Source organism: Patagioenas fasciata, chromosome 24 (genome assembly GCF_037038585.1).
Source record: "Patagioenas fasciata isolate bPatFas1 chromosome 24, bPatFas1.hap1, whole genome shotgun sequence".
Classification (NCBI taxonomy): domain Eukaryota; kingdom Metazoa; phylum Chordata; class Aves; order Columbiformes; family Columbidae; genus Patagioenas; species Patagioenas fasciata.
Genome location: NC_092543.1, coordinates 5057786 through 5065510, shown reverse-complemented (window position 1 = coordinate 5065510; position 7725 = coordinate 5057786).

Below are 7725 nucleotides of genomic sequence, written 5' to 3'. Positions count from 1 at the left end.
CCCCACCCACCCCCCCCATGCCCCACCCCACCCACCCATCCACACTCCCCCACCACAGCCCACCCCACATACACAGACACACACAGACACACACAGACACACAGACACAGACACACAGACACAGACACACAGACACAGACACACAGAGACAGAAACACACACAGAGACACACACACACAGAGACACACACACACAGAGACACACACACACAGAGACACACACACACAGACACACACACACAGACACACACATGCACACAGACACGCACGCACACACGCACGCACACACGCGCTCACGCACACGCACACACACACGCACACACACACGCACACACACACGCACACACACACGCACACACACACGCACACACACACGCACACACACACGCACACACACACACGCACACACACACACGCACACGCACACACACACCTCTCCCCCCCATACATACACACAAACAGCGGAGCTCTGGTGTTTTCAGAGTCCGGGCAGATGCAGGAGCATCACACCGAGTGGTTCTTGATGCTGCTTCCACCTCGAAACCTGCAGGATCAGCCTTACCCCATGTTGGCAGCAAACTGAGGAGCTTGTTGTGCTTTCTGTGCAGGTAAACAGCAGAGGGAAAAACACACAGACACATACCCCAAGCCAAAAAAAAACCCAAAAAAGCACACACGCACAAAAAAAAACCCCACATGCATCAAGAAATAAAAACAAAACTGAAAATCCACACACAACCCGAGAGATCCCCCACACAAACAAAACACACCACCGCACCCCAAAACAACAAGAAAATAATAGTTTCCGGCAGGCAAGGACACCCAGCCTGCCCAGGACACAGGGCTGGTTTTGTGCAGCACGGGGCTGCGCAGCTCTGGCTGCTTCTTTCTGCTGTGGACACAAGGGTTTCCCTTGCTTTGTGCTTTATTTGCTCCGCCGACTCGTTACTGAGCTCGGGAAGCAGCGATGGTTGGTGTGCGGTTCCGGGTGCAGCACAAACTGGGCTGCGAGGGCTCACGGAGACTCTGTGCAGCTGATCTCTGCAGAGACAAACAGAATTAAGAACGTTTTCATTTCTGTGCGCACAGTGTTGCAGCAACATCAAATGAAGCTTTACCTGCCGTCACTCCCTGACCCCTGCACCGGCTCACAGGTGGACATGGAGCAGCTGCCAGGGTGAAATTATCATCATAGTGGGGAGATAAACACTTTTGTTCTGGTACCTTCTCCCCAAAACCGTTTGCAAATCCCAGTTCCTCTCTGTACAACTCCAGGACTGTGAGGTTCACCCCACCAGTTCCAGACCGGTCCTGCCTGGGCACAGAGTGAACCAGCTCACCCCAGGGCATCAAAGCTTGGCATTTGGCTCCCCGGCACGCAGGGAGATGTTTGGTCACCTGCTGAGCAAGATGCAAAATTTACTCACCCTCTGTTGCCCCGCCATGCAGCGCTGGACAGCTGGGCTGAGCAAGAGCACAGGAGATGCTTTTCCAAACACAAGTGCAAATCCTCTGCAAGAAAAAGCAAAAGAGCAGTGTGTTCAGGCAGGTTTTGTGTCCCCAAACGCAGCATCACCCACACAGCGAGGTGGGTGTAACTGGGATCCCACTCCCTGTGGTCACTTCTGCTCTGAACAACCTCTCAGCAAAGCTGTGATGAAGTTAAAGATTATTGAGAACCAAGAGCCCAACCAAGATCCACACAGCACCTGGTGAGATAGAAACACCCCAGAACTGTCCCACCAAAACTCCACTTTGCCCCAGGGCTAATCCGTACAACAAGACTCATCAGAAACCTCAGGTCCTACAGACACCAGCCCTCCATAAGGTTTAAAAATAAATGCAATAAATGTATTTTAGAAAGCCCCAGGTCTCCCAGCTCCAACCCCACTAGAGGTCTCTCTCAGCCAAGGCACCAGGGCTCCTGCAGCATCACCAAAAAGGTCCAGGGAAGTGGAGAAGGTCCAGGTCCGCAAGCCAGAACCAAGAGGAGAAAGGAAGAAGGAGTGGGCAGGGAAGGGAAACAAGTGTAGGATGGAGAACCGCAGCTCCCAGCAGCTGGACTCGCCTGCAAGGTGCCTAAATGAGGGACTTTGGGGGGAAAAAAACAGCTCTGAATCAGCCTGGAAAGTCCCAGCCCTCAGGTTAAAGGTCCAAGTCTAAGAGTTTGATGGCCAGCAGCCCACTTGATCATTTTTTTCCCCCAAGTAGTTCCCAAACTGTTCCCCCTCTTCCAGCTCCAGCACTCAGAGGTGTCAGAAGAAACAGTTTTCCCCTTGTTCCACATGAAAATAAACCAAATATCACGCTCCAAATTCTGTGTTTCATTTTGATTCAGTGCATTCTGATACCATGGGATTTAGGCAAAATAAACCCAGGCCTAGTTGGTTCTCAGAGCTGGTAGGGATGAAACGCTGCTGAACTGGGATGGGACACAGTGACAGGCACGGGGCAGCGGCAGCACGAGGGGTTGGAAGGGGTGGAGCAGTCAGAGTTGTCCCCAGGCACACAAAATACAAGACCGTGTGACATTTGCATCTGATCGCACCACTTGTCTTAGAAACTGTGAGAAAAAAAGTGATGGGGGAACCCAAAGCAACCAAGGGAGCCAAGGCAAACAGCGGGGTCAGGAGGATTTCGCACTGCCAGGGGCTATGGGGATGGACTTGAGGGGACAAGGGGGTGGAAATGCTGCATCCCCTGCAAGTGACCCCAGGGCAGCGCATCCCAAATGGGAACAGATGACTTGGAGGATGAAAACCACCAGGAAACCAAACCAGGGCTCCGGGAGGGGCGGCAGCTGATGAATCAAAGGAAAACATCCCACATGGTTCCTCGGAAAACCTCCTCGCACAGCGTGGCCCGGGCAGCCCAGCTGCCCCCACGGACACCTGTGGATCTGGGATCTGCTGCCACGTCCCGGACCATCCTGCTCCACAATTACAAGCTCTGAAAAAAGTTATTAGATAAAAAAGCAGCCAATGTCCCTCACAAACTAGAAGACTCGGGTTCTTGCCTCATTGCTCCAAACCATTTTAGGGCTTGCAAAAGCAAGAAAGCAGCAAGTTACCTTCGGCCTTCAAATAGCCACTTGTGTTCTTGCTTTGCAGTAACGTCCGTGCCAGCAGGGAGCATCGCTTCACGTGCCACTGTCTGCCTGCTGATTTGTTTCCCACACGTATCCTCCACGGGGAGATGATCGGGGGAAAGAAAATCTAAATTAAATCCAGCACAGCAGCCAAGATTCTAAGTGGACTGTCTCTGTAACATCCTTCAACAACAATGAGCTCAGCACACTGGGCAGACTTTCTACCTCAGTTACTCAGACTCTTATCAGGGCTTAAGGCTCAGCCTAAGTGCTGGATGTCTCAGCTGTGCTTGGTCTGCCCAGGTTGGGGAGCACAGGATTTGATGGAAAAAACAGCAGGAAAGCTGCAGGGGAGCAGGGTCTCAGCAGCTGCCAACCAAAGCACCTGCGCAGTGAACCAGAGCTTGCACCTAATCCAATGCTTCCCTCCCAGGGCTCACAGTGGGGGACAAGAACAGCAGCAGCTTTTATAATTCAGGGCCATCCTGTCACCCAGAGGGAACACAAGATGCTTTGGCTAAGCTGGGTCTTACTGTCACCTCATTTACATCCAGCTGTCAGATGGTTCAGCTATTCTCAGATAGTGGCTTTGGTTTCCTCTAAAGAGTCTCTTGCTACACACCGATGACCCTCAGATGAAGAAGATACATTACAAACTTGTTTTTAAGCAGATGAAACTGGATGGAGCCCTGTGACCCTCACACAAGCCAGCAGGGAGGTTCTTTCACACCAAGAACATGTCTATTTTTTCTCCCCTCAGCAAGAACACCCCTTAGAGCAGCAGCGTCGCGCTCTCGAGTTCCTTGGCACAGGTAACATCTTGCCCACCTGCTGCACTTACAGTAAGAGGATGACAAGGGTCTGGAGGAACACGCGGAGCTTCCCGAGGAGATCGGCATGGAGGGTTGTCCTGGAGACACAGTAATCACGGAACTGCCAGATGACTGGGGCCAGGAGGGTGATCTCAGCCCCGCGTTATCAGACGTTCCTGGAGGAAAGATTGAGTCCGTGTGAGGATGGGGTGAATCAGGCCGTGCGGAAGGTGGTTCTTATGTCACTATTAGTCATGTTCTTTGGCGCTGCCGTCCCAGCATGGCCACAGCACTCAGCAGAGCTGAGCAAACTCAGTTAATAGGACCGGTGAGTGGCACAGGGCAACAAGGTGAGCACAGACCCACCAACCACCCTCTATTTCCCATAAAACAGATTCCCAACTCAACAAAAAACTAAGCTTCCCATTGCATGAAATACTACACTGCCACAGGCCTCTTGACCACTACCAGCTTTCCACCCTGCGCTAAATATCTCTGCAGTTATCAGATGGACCATTGCTTTAGTTTTCTCCCTTGCACAGCCTCATTTTAAACCTTTATTCCCCCTCCTTGTTTGACAGTGTACCCAAAGCCTGATCCTGCTCATCTTTCACGGAAAACAGCTTTATCCCATCATAACCGATCTATTTAGCAGGCGATATTTTAAGAGTTACTTCAGCATTACAGTCAAGCTATTGGTTACGCAGCGTTGGCAGTGCAGACAGGGTGAGGAAAGAAAGCAATCCATGGGAAAATCCTCAGCTTGTTCAGAATAAAAATTGAAAAATAAAGCTTCTTAACTAAGAAGAAAAGCCCAAGGCACAAGAAAAGCCTAAAGTAAAAACCGCAGTGGCCACAGGTTTGTTTTGCCATTTAGTTCAAGTTTTCAGGGGTGATCGTCCCAGTTTACACCAGTATGCCTATATTCTCTAGATGAAAACCTCCAAAACTCCTATGAAGAACCACAGTTCTTGGTACTCATGCTACCTACACCAAAGCTCGGCAGTGTTCAAGATGAATGTCACCATAACATTCTCCTTTCTATTCAGGACATGCAAAGTGACCCAGAAGGAGTTAACCAGTACTCAAATAATTGGATGAGTATTAACCCGCTGTAGCTTTGTGCTGCCCACTCTTCCAGTCCGAGGCTGGAATCGAGGAGGGGAACGGAGCAGGTGGAGGGTTAGGAAAACATCTCTCATGGTGAGCAATCTGCCAGGATCCCAAGGGAAATGGTGAAAACCCTGCGGCTTGAGTCACTGAAAACTGGACCCTGTACAGGAAAATGCAGTGAGGGAACAAACCTGCCCCCAGAGTGGGGAAAAAACATGGAGAAGTTGGCTGATCTCAGATCTTTCCCATCTCTGGTTTTTGTGATTCCAGAGATGTGCAGAGGCGATCGTTAACACAGAGCAGAAGAGGTAAGGCAGATGATTAACAGTTGCTCAAACAACAGCATTTGGGCCCTGGACTGCTCAGACCAGGCTCAGCTTGAGAAGAGGAGCAGCTTCTACTAAGAGGAGAAAGATCAGCACCCACAGGAAAACCCACAGCCAGGACAGCACGAGTTTACAGCAGCCACCTTAGTGAATTTTAATCTTGGCTGGTTAAATCTGAAGCTCAAATGTTTGAGACGGAAGTTATCTGACAAAGAATTTAGTGAAAGCACAACGTTTACGTGTTTTCAGACAAATTCTTCCACATACTTACGAGTCCGAGGCTACAGAGCAACTAATAATCAAGGGAAGAAGCCCAGTAACACTGAATAGGACACTGCTGGTTTTGTTTTTTAAAAGCCATGTGCTTCAGAAACAGACTTACCTGCCATAAGCTGGATCAAGGAAGAAAACACCAGGAAAAGCTCATTCCTTGATTAAAATCAACCTCTCGTGCTTGCTTTCAGAGACAACAGCTGCTGATGCCTGGAATGGAAGATGCAGGACCAGACAGATCATTAGTTTCCAGCAAACGCAGCAAGGACAAGATAACACACAGCTCACCCATCAGAGACCCGCACTGGCCACTGTCTCCCCCAATACTATAGCAGATACAAGCTGGTTTAGACACCAAATTAAGACACCTTTAAAAGCAATGTCATGGGGATCCACTTCACGTCTGTTCTGTTACAAGATGTTTTATAAGGGCCACACGTTCCACAGAACAACTACAGCCACAGCCACAGGCTGGGGCAGAGGCAGGGAAGGAGCAGAGAGGCCCTGTGTTTCATGTTAGATGTATTCGGGCAGGCAAGCTGCTATTCAAAGAACAAGAGAAATTAAGGGCTGGATGGAGGCACCAATTTGGGAGAGAACAGCTGAAGAGTGCTAAAAAGGAAACAACCAGCCTGCAGATACCAAAACACTCATCCTGTGGACAGTGGAATTATTCCGGACAACGCAAAGGACTGTGGATATTTCCTAGAAGTCATGGGATGAGAGGAAAAGGAAAATTTCAGCTGCCTACCCGGGACCGCTCCCAGGAGGGAGGTTCAGCTGAATCTCTTCTTCCAGGGAAGGGACAGAGTGTTCTCCCTCCAACCAGCTTATCACCCCACAACTGCACATGGGAATATAGGAACAGCCCCACCATGGCCAAGAGTATGGAGGAGATTAACTCATCCCCTCCTCTGCGCGCTTGTTCCTATAGATCGAGCCACTCGGAATATTTATTCCTCTGTTTCCTTCTCCAAGACAGGACAATACTTCAGAACCACCTCTGTGGTGAGAAAAGACACGAGTTGTTACCATTACAGCAGATGACTTCATACAGACATGCAGGTTTCACCCCAGCAAGCGTGTTTCACAGAGATGATATTTCCTCATTTGGGGAATAGCTCCCGGGAGCTTCGAGCATCGGTCTCTCTCTAATTACTGCATTTCACCCAAAGCAAACACAGCTCACATGGCGAGGGCTGCCAGGGCCACTCATCCCTCCCTCGCCCAGCACGAAGGGTTCATGGGTAGGCAGAAGGAAAGCTGAGCACATGTCCTGGCCCAAAAGGTTGGCATCAGTGCTCCTAAGTTTGGATTTGGAGCTGGACTGCCACAAAACTCCGAGAAGCTCAGGATACAGCCTGTGTCACGTCTATACATGTGCCCAGGTCTGAGCCAACTGTAAGTCCTGTGGCTGCATTAACTCAGCGTTAAGTCAGCACTAAAGGATCCCACCTCTGCACTGAGTTCACCACCGCTACAGGGTGCCACTTCAGACCTGGTTCACATCCAAATACCTCCGAACGCAGACAAAACGAACACGCACCTACCTGCAAAACACCGTGCAGAGGCGCCCAGAAGGAAACTGGCCGGTTCAAAGTGAAGTCAGGCTCTCCAGGGACACCATCTCAGTCTCTCAAAGGCTGGTTCTTCAATATCCTGGAGCAGGCCGCCATGAGCTCAACAAACCACATGCAGCAAGTTACCCAAATTCATAGGAGACACAAGAAAAACTCAGGTTTGCTAAGGCTCTGTGTCTGACCCAGAACACCATTGTAACAACTAAAGTGTCTGACACCATGGTTCGTATCCCACAAACACCCAGAGACACCTCTAACTGATTTACTACCTCTTTCTCAAAAACGTCGAGAGAGGTTAAGGATGCTTCCCAAACTTCCCCACCAGACCTCATCTCCGCTCGCAGGCATGGGTGGTGCTGAGCATCGCTGCTGCTGGGCAGAATTGTTCAAACACACTTTGAACAGGATCCACAGAGAAGAGGTTTGTGTTTCCTGAATGGAAATGAAACCCCTTTATATAGGGCTGGATTGGAGCTTCAATGGCCAAACTGTTCCCTTCAGACCTTATTTTCTTTGGACCTCCAGGACACCCCA